General features: G+C 46.1%; 1 protein-coding gene across 5 annotated transcripts in view; it reads right to left on the bottom strand.

Moving 5' to 3' along the window:
- The window catches only part of RALGAPA2 (Ral GTPase activating protein catalytic subunit alpha 2), a 279,884-nt gene that overhangs the window by 27,259 nt on the left and 232,531 nt on the right, over positions 1 to 20,094 (bottom strand). The gene's annotated exons all lie outside the window — the stretch shown is intronic.

Genomic DNA, 20,094 nt, shown 5'->3' with positions numbered 1-20,094 from the left:
TCTTTCATCCCAAAGATCTATTGGAGAATCTAAAAATGTACTTTAGACCTTAATCACAGCAGTGACCACTGGGACTTTTTGTAGACATTTTATATTCATGAAGTGTTGACTAACTGGAAGGCAATTAGAAATGTACATCCACTTGGAAATGCCTTGAGCCCCGTTTCTGGCAAAGCATAAAAAGAGAAGATGATTAAATAGGAATGCATATGGACTTTCAGTTCTACTTTCATCCTGTTGAGTGAAAAGATATTAAATAAAATAGACTCTAAGTAATATCTAGTACAATGCAATTGGACTGAATTATTTGTAATTATTGGACAAGTACTCTGATCTTGGGGACTGAAAGCTGTTTCCATTTACCCTGCAGATTAGTTTATATCTAGGTTGATTCTAAGAATAAAATGAACACTGGGTGTAGTGGCATGTGTCTAGAACATGTAGGAGGCTGAGGCAGGAGGATGGAAGCCTGAGGCCAGCCTGGGCTGTAGAGTGAACTTGAGCTGCTGCCTGGGAATGGCCCTCAGACCCTACAGAAACCACTCTTATGATGGCTCCAAGTTCCCTACCCACTTTCTTATTTAATTTTGAAACCAACTTTAGGGAAATGGCTGCTTTGGGAGACGTTTACAAACTCTGAGAATTAGGTAAGTTTTTTTTTTCCTTCCGTCTATGTTTTTACAAATAATAAAGGTGGACTGGAGAGATGGCTCAGAGGTTAAGAACACTGGCTGCTCTTCCAGAGGTCCTGAGTTCAGTTCCCAGCCACCACATGGTGGCTCACAACCATCTGTAATGGAATCTGAATCCCTCTTCTGGTGTGTGTGAAGACAGAATACATATACATAAAATACATTAATCTTAACAAATAAACAAATAAAGGTGGGGGTTGAGGGCTGGCTGCTTTTCCAGAGGGCCCAGGAACCTACATGATGGCTCACCACTATCGGTTCCAAGGGAACCAATGCCTTCTTCTGGCCTCTGTGGGCACCAGGTACAGATGTGATACAGAGACATATACATGCACACAGAACACCCATACACGCAAATAACAACAAAACAACAACAATGTAATAAAGCTAGAGTGTATCTGGATAGACAAAATACTTTTTCTATATTTTTATAAAATCATTCTAGTGGGTGAGTTTTCTGGGAAAATATTCATGTTAATATTGAATTATCAGATGATAAGAATAAACTCCAAGAAAAGTTAGGGGTTTACCAAATAATAGTACCCTAAAAAATGAGGTGATATCTCTGTAAGTGTTGCCAAATGACATTTCTAGCCTACCCAGACCGTGTAGGGCTGTGTGAAGGGTGCCCCAACACCTGACGGATAAACATAGCTGCTGATCCCGAAACCAGAGCGTACCACAGATTTACCAGAGCAAAACAGCAAGTAACACTGCAGCTGTGGAAAACTCAGCTGGAAATCCAGGGGAATTCTATTATCACAGAGGTCCTCAGTGTTTCAAAGCAGCAGAACGGCTGCCACTGGTATTAAAGGAACTGACACTATCAACAACAGAATGTGAAGAAATGTCCACTAAGGAGGAGCTGCACTGGGGAGAGACACCTGGCCACCATGCAGAGCACAGAGTATGTCTTCGTGTGTAACCCTAGGACCAGCTACTCTGCTGTCAGCATGGCTAGCTGGTCAAAAAACATCTGGGCAAGGCCAAAATGCCAGAGGAGGGTGAGGCAGCATTTCACCTTGTTGGGAACGTGGTTTGGGGACACGGGAAGGGACAGCTCTTCCTTTCCTTTACTCTTTGGCATTTGGTTCAAGGCATGTATGGGGGGAGGGTAATGGCCAGGAAATAAAAGTGGCTACTCGAATATTTTGATAGACATCTTAGATAGAAGCAGAGGGGACACTGAGGGTGAAATCCAAGGTCTCACACATGCCAGGCAATGGCTCTACCACTAACCCACACCACAGTTTCCATGGTAGAAAATGGATGTATTTTGCTTTTGAGCTTGGACATAACAATTCCCGGAGGCTGCTGGAATGGTGCTGATTTCATGACAGCGTCAATGGTGCTACTCCACACTCTACGCGGATGTGCAGATCTTGGCTGGGGGGGGGGGCTATGCAGGCAGTTCACTTAAGAATGGCTCCTGTGAGTGGAAAGGATGCTCTCCTGGTGCCTCCTGGAGGAGATGCCACACGTGTTTCCCAATCCCCGAGTGAAATTCACTGGGTGGAGACTTTGCGACATGGTCGTGCCTTCCCATGACCCTTCTGCTTGGTGCTGAGGAAGGGTCACACACACTCTCTCTCTCGATATAAAGGAATTCTGGAAAGAAAATATAAGGCAGAGTCCAGACGAAGCTCACAAACAGTTGATGGAGAATTCTTGGAGACAAACAGGCGGTAAACAGGTTCCTCTTCTTCCTCCTCCTGTGCAGAGGCCCCTATATACAAGGCAAGCACTCTCTACCGCCGAGCCACAGCCTTCTCTGAAGGGTGGTGCATCTTCATGGGGCTCTGCACAACGCACTCCCATGGGATAAGGACCTGCAATCACAGGCCTTCGGTTTAGGTGTCTGTGGCACACTACATTGTGCGTGCCACGGAGGCCACGGAAGGTGGACCTCAGCGGTCGCTGCATCGGGCACAGGTTACAGTAGTATGTCCCGGTACGAGCTGGGACGATTGATGCTTGACAGACTCCATCGCATCTATTCCCAACCACACCTTCCCTTCTTGTAGCTGGCATGCTCAGGATCTTTTCATGGAGGGGACTGAAGGCCCAAAGTTGGGGTGTTTTGTTCCAGACCTCTCACATGCACCAGCAGCCTGACCTTTTATAAAGAGGCCAGTTGTCAGGTCAGCCGTGGCCTGCCCCTTGAGGTCAGAATGCTCCTTTACATGAAAAGACCGGTGACATCACTGCTGACAGAGGACCAGGGCCACACAGCCATTTATAAAATGGAGATGTGGGGGAAAAATAGGTGTCCCTTTCTCACCTCTCCCATTCGGAGAAGAAAGAAATGCAAAATTAAGCAGCTGTGTTTCAGTGTTGGAGCACTCATGTGTTTCAGTGTTGGAGCACTCATGTGCTTCAGTGTTGGAACCCTCATGTGTTTCAGTGTTGGAGCACTCATGTGCTTCAGTGTTGGAACCCTCATGTGTTTCAGTGTTGGAGCACTCATGTGCTTCAGTGTTGGCGCACTCATGTGTTTCAGTGTTGGAGCACTCATGTGCTTCAGTGTTGGAACCCTCATGTGTTTCAGTGTTGGAGCACTCATGTGTTTCAGTGTTGGAGCACTCATGTGCTTCAGTGTTGGCGCACTCATGTGCTTCAGTGTTGGCGCATTCATGTGCTTCAGTGTTGGGGCACTCATGTGCTTCAGTGTTGGAACACTCATGTGTTTCAGTGTTGGAGCACTCATGTGCTTCAGTGTTGGAACCCTCATGTGTTTCAGTGTTGGAGCACTCATGTGCTTCAGTGTTGGAACCCTCATGTGTTTCAGTGTTGGAGCACTCATGTGTTTCAGTGTTGGAGCACTCATGTGCTTCAGTGTTGGAGCACTCATGTGCTTCAGTGTTGGCGCATTCATGTGCTTCAGTGTTGGGGCACTCATGTGCTTCAGTGTTGGAACACTCATGTGTTTCAGTGTTGGAGCACTCATGTGTTTCAGTGTTGGAACACTCATGTGTTTCAGTGTTGGAGCACTCATGTGTTTCAGTGTTGGAGCACTCATGTGTTTCAGTGTTGGAGCACTCATGTGCTTCAGTGTTGGGGCACTCATGTGCTTCAGTGTTGGAACACTCATGTGTTTCAGTGTTGGAGCACTCATGTGCTTCAGTGTTGGAACCCTCATGTGTTTCAGTGTTGGAGCACTCATGTGCTTCAGTGTTGGAACCCTCATGTGTTTCAGTGTTGGAGCACTCATGTGCTTCAGTGTTGGAACCCTCATGTGTTTCAGTGTTGGAGCACTCATGTGTTTCAGTGTTGGAGCACTCATGTGCTTCAGTGTTGGCGCACTCATGTGCTTCAGTGTTGGCGCATTCATGTGCTTCAGTGTTGGGGCACTCATGTGCTTCAGTGTTGGAACACTCATGTGTTTCAGTGTTGGAGCACTCATGTGTTTCAGTGTTGGAACACTCATGTGTTTCAGTGTTGGAACACTCATGGCACCACGGCATGTGAGGACTCCTGCAGCCGGGCAGTGCACAGGCCTCCTATGGCACAGAATCATGCAAGCGTCCTCTCACTCACAGTCTTCTTCTTTAGAGCCCCGCTGCCTGACCCATCCGTGATCTATCCTCTTGCTGGACCTTGGGGACCTGCCATCCCCCATTCTGTACTCCAATGTCCACAGGTTGTCAGGTACAAGAAAGCAATTTTCTGAGTGAACTCTAAGTAGACCTGGCCTCAGGCGGGCTGTAGAGGGAGGTAGGAGGTTTGTTCAGTTGTTTTTTTCGCTGTGCTCGGAGGATGGTGTCATCAGGTGTGCAGTAGGTGCTGGGACCCACGCTTGTTCAGCATCTCTCCTCACTCCAGCAGCGGCTTCCGAGTACTAAACAGTTTAACTGTTTCTGAGTAATCCAGAAGGCGATACAGAAATGCGAACAGAAGTAGAGAAGAAATTCTCTCCTGATGCCATGCGCTTCAAGAAGGACATGTTAGCTAAAAAATGACAGGTGTTTATATCCTGGGTTTCTACGTCGTTATTCTCTGGGTTTAGTCTACTTTGCACTTTGATGGTAACTTCCTGTTTTTACATTTTGTATGTCAAATTCTCTGTCCAAAGTCCCATCCATCCTGACAAAAATACACTCTTAAAATATAACAAAAATAGGTTGGACGCTGCTAACGTCCCAGTTCTCACTGTTCTCTGGGACTTTCCACTTAAGCCTCATAGAGTCATTTGATATCATCTTCGTGACTAAAAATGTGACTGCAATATTATTACTTTAAATTATAATCAAATCATTCTCTTGCAGATTAAGACACTTACTCTTAGAAAAATAGCCAAATTGAATTAGGTGTGTCTTTTCTTGATAGATCAAAAGCGGCTCCATTAAATCAGCAGTTTTATATTAATGGCATGAGACATGGCCTAGATGAGCAAAATGCCCTTTGGAGCCATTCTGCACTCATGTCAAGGGAGACGGACACGTCCCCCACAGCTCACATGGAAAGTAGGATCGTACCCCAAGTCCCTAGGCCAGGGCACCAGACATGCACCCGCCTGGTGCTCACCCGATGTCCATCTCCTCCCTCCCTTTGCTTTCGTTCTTCAAACTGTTGTGCCTGTGCATCCATCCATCGGCGAGTCACTTAGTGCTTCCTGTATACCCAGTACTTTTTCCCCTGAGACGTGAAGAAAAGCATTTCCTTGCTCCTCAGCCCTCCTCTCAGTGTTGGCTTTTATAATCCCCGAATTTCATACCAAGAACTGCAGTACTCTGGAGCATTCTAAAGCACATGTACCTTGTAATTATTCTGAGTTCTGTTCAGGGTGATATCTCACATAGAATAAGTAAAAGACACAATACTTATAAAAACTTGGTGTTGGCACAGTGTTCTAGCATTTACAAAGCCCTTTTATAGTCATGAATGTCTTTGGACACTCCTGAAAACTTCAAACTACAGAAAAGAAATGAACATAACCCTGAGTTCACACCAGAACAATGATCAAAGCCCAAACTCTTGAGCCTAGGCAAATTCACTGGACAGAGGCATGGATGGATGGATGACGGACAGAGGCATGGATGGGTAGATACATGGCCATGGGGCAAGTAGCTTGCTCCAGAGAACTGGTCTCTTTCTTTCCTTTCTCGGTTTCATCTTTGAAGTTTCTTAATTAGTTGAGAAATTTGCACTGCGCAAAGGTAAGTTAACTCTCCAGTTGTGAGGTTTGGTGCTTACACGGGTTGAGAATAGGCAGCTCCATCCCACCCCCTCTAGAACCAAAGCAGCACAAAGTAAATTGGCAATTTTTAGAGCTAATCTGGCATAAATGGTGACCTCCTAGCTGAATTATTATCTGCATCATTGTAAGGAGAAGCCGACATTTACAGTAATAAACTATATTAATTCAATGCTTTCCTTCATGCATCGAGGTTTAGGAGATTTAATGTGCTCATTAAGGGTAAAGTTAGCTTGCTTATTTCTGGTCACATTTTGAAGAAAACTAGGTGGGGAGGGAAGCTACGGTTTTATTAATTGATTATTTTGATGGACATCTTCAGTGAAAATGACTCAGAACCATCAGATATGGGTTACTAAGTCCGACACCTATAACACCAGGGAACAGCATAGCTTTTCTTTCGAGATCCACTTGGCTTCTGAGCCACACTGAAATGCTGAGCTGTTGGAAATGGATTGTCATCCCATTGCTACTGTCTTCTAGGGTAACAGGGCTTCTGGCAAATGATTATTTTTAATCAGGCACCACGTGGTGTCATTGCGAAGAGCATGGTGAAAGTCAAAGCCAGATTCCAGATACAGGCATACACCTGTTTCTAAGCGTGCATCGTGCTAACAGGGCACTGCCACTTCACTAGGCCGTGCTTTAGAACCGACCCCCATGCTGGAACAAGCAGCACACAGCTGGGCACAGTAGGAGTCAGGACCTGGAGGAGGGCTGGGTGCAGCAGTGGTTACTGAACTTCATGGCACTGCAGGTTAATTGACAAACTGAACAGGGAAACAACTGGCAAGAGGAAAAAAAATGTGTGTTGGGATCCCCAACACAACACAGCAGAGGAGAGAAGGCCAGGCTTGGGCCCAAGTGGCCATTAATCCCTGGCTGGGCCCAGAATCACCAGCCCTAAGAAGGAGGGGGAGGAGGGGGAGGAAGAGGAGGAGGAAGAAGGAGGAGGAAGAGGAGAATGGTTGAGGAAGAGGAGCAGGAAGAAGGGGAGGAAGAGGAAGAGGAGGAGGAGGAGGAAGAGGAGGAAGATCTTCCCCTGATAGGATGAGTTGCATCAATTCCTTGTCTTGGGCCCCAGAACCTCCTCTTAACAAGTGAGAAAGACTGCAGGGTGAATGTCCTGTCAACCAGAACACAAGCGCAAGGGGCCAGACTCTTTAGCCACGGAAGCCTGAGCCCCACCTCTGGCAGGCTCTACACTGACCAAGCATGTGGGTGGGTGACTCGCTTTTTGGATTAATGCTCCTGAGTGCCCTCACCCACTTCTGATGAAACCTAGAACTGTCACTTTGTAATTCTGCACTGCATGTCAGCCTCCCCACAGCCATGCTGACAGCACAGAAGGGTTCTCATCTTGTTTTCCTTCAGCATCCCCTGCGCAGGGCACTGGGAGCACTCAGTCCAGAACACAGCTATGTGGACAACAGGGGTAGAGGAGACCATGTGAGTGGTTCCTGACTTAAGGATGAGTAGATTTGAGTTCATGGAGAACATAAGAGACACGTCATTCGCGGTATCTACATCCTCCCAGCCTGTAGTTGAGGTAGCTTACCTCGCTGTGTTGATGACTGCGAGCCAAGTCCTGAGAGAAGGTGCTGGCTACAGTATTTGGTGAGGCTGGGGTGGAGGGGGGTGGGAGGGAGACAGAGATGAGAGGCTGGAGGGAAGAACTGGGGGAGAGAGAGTCTAAGAAGCCATACTCAGAGAAAGTGAGAACATGGGCTGCCTCCAGAAGCCCAAGAGTCTGGACCAGCACATATTCTGATGTAGGTCAGACTGGTGACACGGGTCAAACAGGAAGATAGGCCTGGCAGTTAGGCACTGAGCTGGAGGGCAAGGGACAAAATAAAGTACAGAGGTCTGCACGGAAAGCCCCAGAAACAGCTTTAGTAGCTGCCTCCAGGAGAGCAGCAGGGACTTAGCCAGGTGCGGTAATTTCAACAAACAGAGAAGAAGCAAACAAAACCTAATCACGTGCCTCACTCCACAACGCAAATAATTTTACATGTAAGTTACTATGAGGTTATTCTTGAGATAGGAGGATGAAAAAATTTAAGTATGACTATAGGAAAGAATAATATGCATTTCAAAAATGTCCAAAGAACCGATTTTTAAAAAATGTTCTTACAAGGAACCAGCAAGCATGAATGGTGAAGGATATGTTAGCCACCCTGCCTAACTCACATTAACCTCATAAACACATGGGGTTATGATCTGTCAGTTAAAAAGAAAATTAAAAACAGGAGGGATCACAAATCTGAGGCCAGCTTGGGCTGTATAACAAGATTCAAAAATGAATGAGCAAATAAAATAAGCATTGTTTTGTGTCTGAGATTCTTGAAGAGCATGCTATTGTGTCAGGCAGAGCAGAGCAAGAGAGCGAGAATGAGAGAGAGAGAGAGAGAGAGAGCAGAAAGGAGGGAGAGAGAGAACACAGGAACCTCTGCATACAACAGAACTTTCTAGAGCATGCCTGTGTTTTGGGTGTTTCCTCTCTTTGCAATTCAAGTAAAGGCTGCATAGTTAATGAGCTATTTCTGCTAAGTTTTCTTGCACAGACTTAATAGGAATCATAAATGGGTTTCCCACTTTTTGATTTGTGATTATTAATACAAGGAGGTCATTGAAATCATTCCCACGCACCCTTGTTGTGCTGCTTAATATTGGTTAGGGAAATGTACATCATCACCATCAGCATCGTCATCATTATTAAAGGTGCTGAGAGAACTCCTAGGGACTGTGGCAAGAAACAAAACAAAACCAAAACCAAAAAACCCCTTTGAGCAGGGGAGATCAGAGTCTCCTGTCAGAATCCAGCAGAACAAGCCACTTTCTGTGATGATGGAACCACTACAGAACATAACACTTGGGCCAATTTTCTGCAGAGATGAACGTGATTGTCTCACTGTACCTGTTGATAAGCGATGAGTGACTGCTGGGGGCTCCCCTTTGGTGATTGTAATTAGCTGCCTGCCAGGTGATCACCATGGACTAAGTAACTGATGGAAAGGTTAAAGGTTAGCAATCAACACAGCCATGAGCTTGGTGACAATGCTAATCTTTCTCCAGTCCAGCATGGAACATTTGCACACAAAAGTTGATTTTTAACAATGCTTTTCTATACAAACAGCACCAATAAGCTTACGTATGCAGCTGAAATAGTTTTAGATGGACATTACTGTAAATGTTCACAAGTTAATATATGCAGTGTTTTTAAAGCAGGCTCCTGCTAATTTATTTCAAAATTAATGTATTCTCTACCAAGTCTAGTCAGCGAGCTACGCATGGAGGACGGGAAGTAAATCACCTGTTAAGTGTCTGGTGTTGTTTGGGGATGAAGGCGACGGCCACAGGGATCTTAGGGCTGAGGCTCTTTCTGCTTACCATGTAAAAGGCAAGTCAGAAAACAACTTGAAAATGCAGTGAGTACTCAAAGACGCTGGGGCAAACAGAAAAGGACATATTCCAGTGTGTGCGTGGGTGCACTTTTAAACTCATGCAAACAAGAAAGAAGATTTCGTCTATGAGCAGCATTGGTAGACGTTTTTAGAAATTTCTTCATCCCCAAATCCCAGAAATACTTAGCCTTAGACTTAAAATGGAGGGGTTTTGATGTTCACATTTTGACCTAATATCAGAGAATTCTGGGTTACTTCTGGAAAGCCTAGTGGGCCCCAAGCGCCTTCCCCTCAGCATTTGTTTAGGGCCACAGTTCCTTTAGTTGGCGTCTCTCATCTGTCTCCAAAGCCCAGGTCGCACACTCGCCTCCTATGCACAGTGCTTTTAGACTCTTCAAATAAAGCCCTACCAGACTCAGAAAGCTAATGAGCCCCTTGGCCCTCCCACGTCCCACCTACACAGCCCCTTTCACAGAGGGGTTTGCATGCATTTTCTGAAACAACTGCAGTCATGCACCCCAACCCCTACAGAGAGACAAGTCCAGATGGCAGAGCTCTGCTGGCTATGGTGTTGTTACTGACCCGTGCCTCCCTTTAGTTAATGGCAGCTGATAACAGCAAGTGCCATGGTGAAGCCTAGGAAGAGGCAGTGTCCCTGCAGGCATCATCATCTGCAGGCCCAGGGATGGCAGAGGGAGCCTGCTGTGGCGTGAGTTCTGCAGGGAGGCAAGCACAGGGTGGCTCTGTTCCCACTTTTTGTTAGGCTAAAGGCAGGAATGCAATCCAGATAGAAACAGGAAGGAATCCCTGGCCTTGTGGGCAGCAGAGCTCTTGGGTGGAAGAGGGTCAGACTCCAGCAGGGAGGGGAGGAAGGCTTGGCACTGTAACTGCCCGGCACACCTGTTTCACCTGGTTTGATCCCACTACAAAACTTGTGGCCACGGTGCTACCTGCACCAGGGTCCGCACCTAAGGAACGTGGAATCAGAGGCTGCTGACAGGACCTTGGCTAGTTCCTCACACTCTAGGGCCTGATTTGTTCATCTGTGGCGTATATGGATATCTTAATGTTAGCTAAATAAATGCTGGCTATTACTAATTTAAATAGAAATATGATTTCTGTAAGTGGGGAAGTTAATTAAAAGAGGGACCACACACTTCCCTGAAGGTTCTGAAGATCACTCAAGTGATGTGTGGCACACCTGGCAGCAAACAGGCCAATGCAGAGCCTGGCCAATCGGCATTGCGCACTACCTTCCAGGCCAAGCCATTCGGTCCTGCCCCTCTTTCCTGGCGTGTGGGCCCCTGCACCTTGCAGAAGGCTTGGAGGATGGTTCCTCCTACTCAGACCTTGCCTCTCTAGTTCTCTGCTCTGACTAGGAGGTTTGTGGGAATCCCTCAGAAGGCATAAACTGGGTTCCTGGAGCCCAGAGGTCTCTTAGACGGCAGAGCATCAGAATCCGAGGGGCCTATTAGCTTGTGTGGTAAAATGGGCAGCTTTACTTCCACTATACTCCCTGACATGATGCATTTCTCTCCATTATAAATATAGACAACAGACCACAGTGGCAATGCTTGAGGAGGCCACAGACCCTCTCACAGTCCATGATGCTGTTGCCCATGACTCTTACTAAAGCCAGATAGTCGCAGGAGCAGTGTACAACTCCAGTGTTGCTATGTGTAGCTAACCATGTGTAGGTGTATTTGATTGTAAACAAAAACAAAACATCCCACAAACACATAAATAGACGCTGCTGAGTATGTGTATGTGGTTTCAAGGCTGCACACTCTGTACTGGACAACCAGTCAGGGAGAGCGCTCATGCCAGGAGACGCTTTCCCAGCAGTCTTCAGTTACACATATGTATATGTATATGTACACACATATAAAACAATGATAACCAAAGAAAAAGAGGCTATCAACTTGAGAGTGGGGGGCATGGGACAGGCTGGAGGGAAGAGAGGGAAGGGGAAAGTGATATAATTCTATTTTAATTAAAAATATTTTTTAAAAAAGCATTCCACTATAACTGATTTCCTTTGTAAAACTATGTACTTTATTTTCTGCACTTATAATCTGCACAGAGTAGGCTGAGGAGCTCCATTCTCTCAGGTGTCTCTGGGGTGGTAAAGAATCACAAGGTCACCAGTGACCCTAACACTACAGACCCCTGGGGGAGGGGCGGCCACTGGTCACATCGTGACACACAGCCTAACTGTGGAATTCTGCCTCTTTCCCTGGAGCAGCTGGGCACAGCTCAGTGTCCACTGTGGGGAGCGGGGTTCTGAACCAGTTTACAGTTCCAGAGTCTGAAATGGAGGTCAAGGCAGAGTTGCCTGTAAGACTTGAGTCTTGGAGGAAAAGAATAAAGAGAATAAAATAATAAAAGAGAAAAAAAATGTAATTTCAAGATAAGAGAATACAAGCCTATAAAAATTTCAACAACAAAATTTTCACACATTTCCTTTGTCGTTATAGAGTACTCAATGTAAAATAGTAACAGAAATTCTTCAGAAAACAACCCTGCAGGAAACTGTGTTCCTGCCCTTCTTCATATGTGTGCCTCCTAAGCAGCCTTTACCAGGGTGGGAGGGAAGGAGTCACATTGGGGAAGCATGTGCCAGTGCCTTTGCAAGCCATTTTTTTTTTCAGACGTGGGAAACTGAGGCTAGGGAACTGGACCTCCTGGCTCAAGCGTCTCTCCCAACTTAGCCCTAAGTGGCCCAACAGCCATTTGGTAATAGGCTGAGAAACAGCCCCAAGTTGCCGTAGGTTCTAATAAAACAGCCATGCTGTGTCTTTCTAGAGCTAGGTACAGAGTCAGAGTCTGGAGAGCCAGCTGGAGCTGCTTGCCTCATCTCTGTTCTCAGTGGCAGCCTCTGACCCAGGGCTGGGCCGTACAGGCTGACGGATGGATGAGTCAAGAGAAAAGCGGCAGCAGCAGTAGTCAGTCGTCTGAACCAACGGCTACACATACAGCTTCAAAGCAACACAAAACAGGGAATTTAATTTCACAAAGGGATCTTTCTACCGTTTGTTTTTTCCTCTCAGCCTATTGAAATGTACACACCACAAGGACAAAGTCCAGGGCGCTCTTCAGTGGCAATTTTACTTCTGCACATATTTAATGTGTTGCTGGGATGAAGCATTTCATGGTTCCTGTGCTTAGTAAATGAAATAAATCAATGTGTTACGAGAGAGCCTTTCCCCTTCGCTGTTTCAGGGAAGTGCTCTTTACTCTCCAACCAACAGGAGCTTAACGAACCATTTCACATTCTAAACCTCTTGGAAAGGTCATAATGCCCATTTCTTAATTAATTTTTTTAAAAAATTGAATCATACTAATATCCTTTTATGTATCTATATGGGTACTGATGCTAAAAAATTTTACTAAGAATAAACGATGCCACAGAGCAAGACATCTTTGGTTTGTTAACTATAGATGCTTGTGGGTCTTTATAAAGCAAGACAGAGAAAGAGAGATGACCTGGCCCAGGATTTTATTAAGTATAATCAAGGAACTGGGGAATTTGGGTTGCCATGGAATCAGGCCTAAATAAAGTTTATTGCACTGTGCCGACTTAGCACTGTGCTTTGAAACAGCATAATAAAGCCGATGTGCCTTAAAAAACACAGGTCACTCAGCAGTTAGGTTCCTTTGCTTGAATTTCTTTTAAATTTTTATGCTTAAACTTCCCAGCCTGTACTAAAAAGGCCTGTGCTTTGTGGTATCACAGAAACAGGCACTCAGGGCTCCTCTCTGCTTCATTCTTGGGCCAGTCTCATTTTTCTGTCCTAATTGCAGCAGACAGCATTTCGGCTTTGTCAGCCCTACCTGCTCTGAATAGGAGCACTTTTGCCGCCGCCGCCCCCCAACCCCCTTGTCAAAGACCAGGGAAGAAAGCGCGCTCTCTGGCTGGCAGCGGTCTTGGATCCTCGCCCCCGGCCATACTGTGCAATCACGCTGTTTATCCCACTGTAACAATCAGACAGCGAGAGCTGAGCACCTGGTACTCCCAGCCCCGGCCTTCCTTGGCAGCTGACGGGCAACCTCGCTGCCAGGTGGTCCTGCTTCAATTACATTAGCTAGCCGTTCTAGGGTTAACGAGGACCCACTTTCCTCAGAATGCCCCGAGAAAATCAGTTATTCATAAAAGACAGTATGCCTTTTGTTGATAGCTGAACAATGTTGCTGAATATCCATTAAATTAAATTCTCCTTATTGGACTGAATAATGCAATAGCGATAGCCCCAGCTAGAAGTTTGCATGTTTATTTACTGAATTTCTGAATAATTTATACATGGATCCTGGCTCTATTTTTCATTTGGTGGCCAAATGTTTCTTTGGAATTGATCTGTGTGGCTTTGCCTTCGTTTTAATACAGGCTAACACTAGCTTGCAAATGGAAAACAAATGAAAGCACCCTGTAATGGAGTGGTGAGGAGAGGAAATTGTACTTTGACTCAGAATTCACCTTCCAATTTGCTATTGCAGGAAGACTTTCAAATTTGCATAGACACTTTTAGGGGCTGTTTCATCTGAGAAGCCTTTTCACACAAAAAAGGAAGCCAGTGTGCTGGTCAGTCATCAATCTCCAAGCCAGGAACTATTACCAGTGCTTAGGTACACAGTGGCCCTGTGGAGACCTGGTGGTAACTGAATTTGATGGACAGCTACAATGTGGCTCCATCCTTCTGAAGAGCTGTTATCTGTGATCCTCTGCAGTAGAGACTACAGGGGGGGGGGGGGGGGACAGAGGTGTGAACTGAAAGACTTCCCTCTTTTCTGCTCTCCCTAAATTATCAGAGAGGGGGTATAGAGGAGTGTCCCCTTCTCCCTCCTCCTCTTGGGATGTAGTATGTTGCTCATGTTTAGAGGCATGGGCCCTCAACCTCAGATACATGGTTGCCTGCCAGACTGTTCTGGGAAAATTATAAGTGTGTATGTAGAGAAACAGGTACAGGATAGAACAAAGCCACTTAAATACTGCCGTCCTGTGAACTGAGTCTTAGTTGACTGGGAAGTAATTTTTTTTAAAGTTAATTAATTCATTTTCCCCCCATAGCAGGGACTAACACATGTTGGGCAAGCACTCAACACTGATAAAGCCCCAGACCAGGAGATACAAGATGCAGAAAAAACAAAAATACAAACCAACCGAACAACCAAACAAAAAACAAAGACAAAAACCCTGAGAGTTATATCCACAAAAAACACCATTCCCCTAAACTTAAATTGCTCCAAGGACATACTAGCTATCACAAAGAGAAGACAACAGAAAATTCTATTGGATCTCCCTTTCATTTAAGGGAGAAAGGATCTTGCTTTTTTTTTGGTGATGAAAAAGATTGAATAAATCTAGCAAGAAAGGCCGACCTCAGTTGATATGCAAATGCGCAGGAGTCTGTCGGAGGGTTCTTAGGCTTAGCCGAGGCACAGCAGAGCAGCTGGGAGGCGGGAGCAGGGCTGGGAGTGGGAGCCTGTGGGATGCACCACTCCCACTTGGTGTCTTGGAGGCCTTGGGCAAGTCACGCTTTTGTTTTCTCTTTTGCAAGAGAGGGGTGGGGGTGGGGGCATTCTGCTGACATTTAGCACCTTGCATGGTCTGAGATCTCAGATTTTCTAGCAGGCCTACAGGTCATTCCTGAGCATGCTCTCCTCCTTCCTGAGCCTCCTCTCACTGCTCTCGCTCACCCTAGCCTGGTTCAGGATGTGAGCACACACCCTGCTCTTTGTGGTCTTGAACATAAGCACTGTGCAAGTTTTTCTGACTTGAGACAGCAAAAGCAAACTAGAACCCAGTGCTACAGCAAAACCAGCACCGTACAATTATGTTCCTGGTGAGTGAAGTACCAGGAACGCAACCCACAATCGGACCCTCAGAAAGGCATGTTCCTAGCACGGCTTCCTGATCATCTCTGATAAACCCGTTGGCTTTTTCTTGCCATTTATCTTTCCAGGCAGGCTGGTGTCTGGTCACGACGCACGTTTCCAGTAACATTGTCCCTGGATGATAAGATCCACCTTGAACAAGGCTCCAACACAAAGGCTGCAGAATGTGCCAGCGACAAAGCGGACACTCTTGTGTGGCTCAGAAACAATGGCTGACACTTCTGTATGAATAGACGGAAGGCACATCAAAGGCCGCCTTTCACAGGGAAAAATTGTGTGATGCCCACTTTAATCTCTCTGAAAACCTATGCGCAAACTGAACCCAATTTTATTTTTCAGATAAATGCTAAGGCTTGATACAAGGACACCTTTTTCTTTGCAGTTAAAAGAGGAGGAGACAAAGATATGCTAGCATAGCCTTTGAACTTTTGAAAGCTGTATCAATGGACCAAGGTACTTAACCACTGATACAAGGGCAGGGCTTGTACAATAGCTGCATTTAAAGCATTCTGACTAAAACCAGTCATTATTATAGATTAAAGAAAGGCATTAATATCCACATTTTCCTTAAAGCCGCATACTTTTTATACTTTTAACCCTTTGACCAATTAACTGGGTCTATACAGAGAAGACTTCCCTGTCTCAAACACTGAAGAGACCACATTCATTCCTTGAATACGGGTGTAGAACAAATGTTTTGCGTAGAACAGGAAGATGACCTCCCGTGAACGGATGCCTCAGGACTGAGGGAACCACACGGAGACTCATCTGACAGTGAGTTGGTTTGGGGTAGGACTGTGGAATGGTGTCTGGGGTGGCTTCTGGGTGCCTGTCCCCTCTTCCTGCATCTCCAGGTCCCTCTCAAGCCTTAGGAGCCCTATTGTGAGGATGCTGCTGCTTGTTACCCATCTTTTCAGCTGCCTCAACCTCACCCAGGGTCTTCAACTCCCTCCTGCTGGCCAGCCTGCTAGTCTGTCTTACCATGTGAGTTTCTCACAAATGTGTCTTGGTGGTTTGACAGCTCAAGTTCCAAGTCCAGCACTACCTCTTTTCTGGGCACAGCTCAGGAAGTCAGGCCCCTCTGTGGGACTTGGTTTCCTCAAGGCTAGATGGTGACATGTGATACTTATATGAAGCACTGAGTACCGGGCACAGCACAGACTGAGCCTGAGGTAGGGTGGGCTATTTAACACAACCATTCCCAGTTCCCTGGCCATTCCCATGGTCCCTTGCCCCCATTTCCTACAAGGCAGCACTAGCCCTTCTTCTGGGCCGAGGTACCTCCGATCCCTCCTTAGGGCGCGGGTTGGTCAATGTGATAACTTCCCACATGGAGCCACTGTGCAGCTGGCATTGGTAAAACGATGCCCTCTTTCTCCACAGGACTCAGATTGGGAAGGCACTCTCCAGAGACAGGCAGAAGAAATGTGTTAGAGCTCCCTAAAGACAAATGCAACTTCATGACTGGGACTTGTTTTAATATAAAAATGTCAATGCTTAAAATCACATATAGTAGGTCACCTGCAAACACATACCATGCCTCTCATGGGACATACCTACACCCTGCCCGTCACCCGGCTTCTCTCATCTGAGGAGCTCTATTCTGAGGGCTGCCTATGTGAGGTACACTTGTAAGGAGACTCCTAAAGACTACGGAGCCTAATATGTAAAGGGCCGCAATTAAGACAGCAGAAGGGTGGGTGAGCTGACCAGTGTACTGGCTAGTTGGAGGTGCTGGGCATGAAGGCCACAGGATGATGTCTGCTCAGATCCTGCAGTCCTAAGTTTAGGAGGCTGCCCTGGTTTGCTTGGCTTGTGGACTTTCTGAGCCTATCATCCATGGGAAGGGATCCTGCTTCAAACTCTTGCTTTAAAACCAACCCAAAATAAACAGGCAACTACTAGACTATTGTGGATACTTGTCAGAGATGGTAATAAAAATCTGACATGGTGGCCACAAGCTGGGGTATCGCTCAACCCAGTAATAGGACAGTTAAGATGGACTTGCCCCGTAAGCAGGTTTTTACAGCTCGTGTCCCAGCATGGTTTTAAATGACAGGCAGCAAGTAAAGAATTGTGAGGAACACCATGACGAGAAGCAACCGGAGAGGGAAGGGTTTGTTTCAGCTTACACTTCAGGCCACACCACACTCCATTAGAGCAGGACCTCAAGGTAGGAACCAATGCGGAGACCACAGAGGAACACTGTCTTACTCTCCTTCATACACAGGCAGCTTTCTCATACAGCTCAGACCGCCCTGCCCAGGGCCGACACCACTCACCAGGGCCTGAGCTCTCCCCCATCAACTAATCATCAAGAAAATGCCCCCGAGACACGCCACTGGCCAGACTGATGGAGGCAGTTCCTCAGCTGAGGTCCCCTTTCCTCAGAGAATTTTTGTATCAGGTTGACAATTAATGTTCTTAACAACAACAAAACAAAATAAAACAAAACAAAAAAAACAAAGAAAACCTGGCAAAATCAAACAATTCCTCTGAAAGCAGCTCTACAGATCTGAATCTGGGAGCATTTTCTGAAAAGTTGTTCTGAAACTGCCAGAACCAAGGCTTCCTACTAGCCTGACCTTCAAAGCAAGGTGCTTTGGAGGTTTTTTTTTCTCTCCACATGACTCAGCTTATAAAGTCCATTTTCTTTCTCTCTCTTTTTTTTCCTCCTTCCTTCCTTTTTGTTTTTTCTCTGTATAATAGTCCTGGCAGTTATGGAACCCACTCTGTAGACCAGGCTGGCCTCGAACTCAGGGATCTGCCTCTGCCTGCCTCCTGAGCGCTGGGACTAAAGATGTGCGCCACCACCGCCAGGTTAGAGTCCATTTTCTTAATGTCCAGAAATCACTCTCTCGCTGAGGCATCTTCCACACTTGCCCCCTTTAACAGGAGTGATGGTCAGCAACGTTTTATATCCCTTGCCTGTGTGTTCTACATAGAGACCCAACAGTTAACACCTTGGACTGTTAAGCAGATGTCAATGTTTCTAGTTATAGGAACATAGTGGTTAAAAAACGACAGCTGTGCAGCAAAAGTTAAGATTTTTCTTCCTTTCCATTTTCCCATTATGAAGATCTAACTTAAAAAGAAGTAAAATTGTTTAGGGAACTGAAAAAACAATTCTAGACAAATTACAGTCCAGTTGAATATGGTGACAATTATAATTTTTTGAAAATCACATCTTACAGTAAAGAGAGGCAATTTTCTTTCTTTTTTGAGAGGTAAAATTTCAAAGAAGATTCTGAAATTAAAGTAGACAAAGAGGCCTAGGAGGGGGAGGAAAGAGAGGAAGGAAAAGGGGGAGAGGAAGAGGAAGAAGAATAAGGGAAGGTTGAGGGAAGATGAAAGAAGAGGAAATGAAGGAAAACATACTGAAATGAGAAGAGCTGAATGCTAATCTCTCTCTCTCTCTCTCTCTCTCTCTCTCTCACACACACACACACACACACACACACACACATACACACCATGGTTAACTGAAATAAAATAAAACACAGAAGAGGTTAGGAAGAGTCAGCAGACCCTAACTAATACCATGGGGGAAGACTGCCCTATGCTCCAGGAACACTGTGAAAAGTGCAGCATGGACCCTCAGGAAGAGACTGCCAGCTTGGCATTTCCTGGCCCCGCCCCTGGGAGGATTAACTACCCTGAGCTGCTGCAGGGATGGCGCTCAGACCAGTGCAACTACTTGGGTAAGAAAGTGACTGCTTGGCCTGACCTGGCTCCTGCCACTTCCACATGAGCCATGATGGAGTGGGGGCATCCAATAGCTTCTCGGGACTGATGAGTTTTGCTCAAATTTACATTAAGGAATGGTACTAAGCCCAAATTCCACCCTTGATCACCCTGGTTGCCATGGCTTAGCTAAGTTTTGGGTTGGTAGCCCTTTTGTCACAGTCTGAATTCCACTCACATTGGCCTCCCGGTATCTGGCATAGGTAGATTTTGATTGTCTTGTTTGTACATTTTAATAAAAGCTACACTTAAAACAATGATAATTTTCAGCCGGGCGTGGTGGTGCACATCTTTAATCCCAGCACTCGGGAGGCAGAGGCAGGCGGATCGCTGTGAGTTCGAGGCCAGCCTGCTCTACAAAGTGAGTCCAGGACAGTCAAGGCTGCACAGAGAGACCTTGTCTCGAAAACCCAAAAACAAACAAAAACCAAAAACCAATGAAACAGTGATAATATTCTCCACTTGCATTTTTTCTTACAATAAATTCAAAGTGGTTTGAGCCCTCTTTCCCATGATCTGGTAACTCGAGCATGCTAGCCCTCCCCACCCCCACCCACGCAGCACCACAGGTGGCTGCTGGCTGGGCCAATGGCAAACTTAAGGATTCACAAACCTGGCAGAAAATTCAAACGTTTCCCAGGTAAATTTCATTGGCTAATTATTTCAAAGTCCTCCTCTCAGTAGCAGGATTTTGGACACGTCATATTGTTAAAGAAACAACACTCATGGGGCATAACATCCAGAACAGCCAGCAACACCGGGTGACGGCTGACAGTGCTCAGGAGGCAGTGACCTCGTCAGTCAGGAGCTTCCAACAAGCCCCACAAAGGTGGCCTGGGCTCTGGCGGATGTCCTTCACTCACGATTCCCCATGCAAACTGCCCTCTAGGGAGGAAAGGGAGTATGACTTCATGGTTATTGCCCAATTTTATAATTGGAAACCATTACAGAGAATTGTATAAAAATGACCTTCACCTAGTAATGTTATGTATTTCAACAGGAAAGGAAGTACTGGAGCCTGTAGCTCACCTGCAGTTCTTTGTCATCACAAAACTGCCTCTGTGAGCACCTTTGAGGGGATATGTGGGACCATCTTTTCCTTACACGGAAGGCTGTGTCACTAGAGCCTGGGGATCCTACTTCACAGCAATGGCCTCTCTAAGAGTGA

The sequence above is a fragment of the Acomys minous genome, assembly GCF_964271855.1.
Source record: "Acomys minous genome assembly, chromosome: 3".
NCBI classification, from domain to species: domain Eukaryota; kingdom Metazoa; phylum Chordata; class Mammalia; order Rodentia; family Muridae; genus Acomys; species Acomys minous.
The sequence above is the reverse complement of the archived record's forward strand: the minus strand, read 5'-3'. Positions and strand labels throughout refer to the sequence as shown.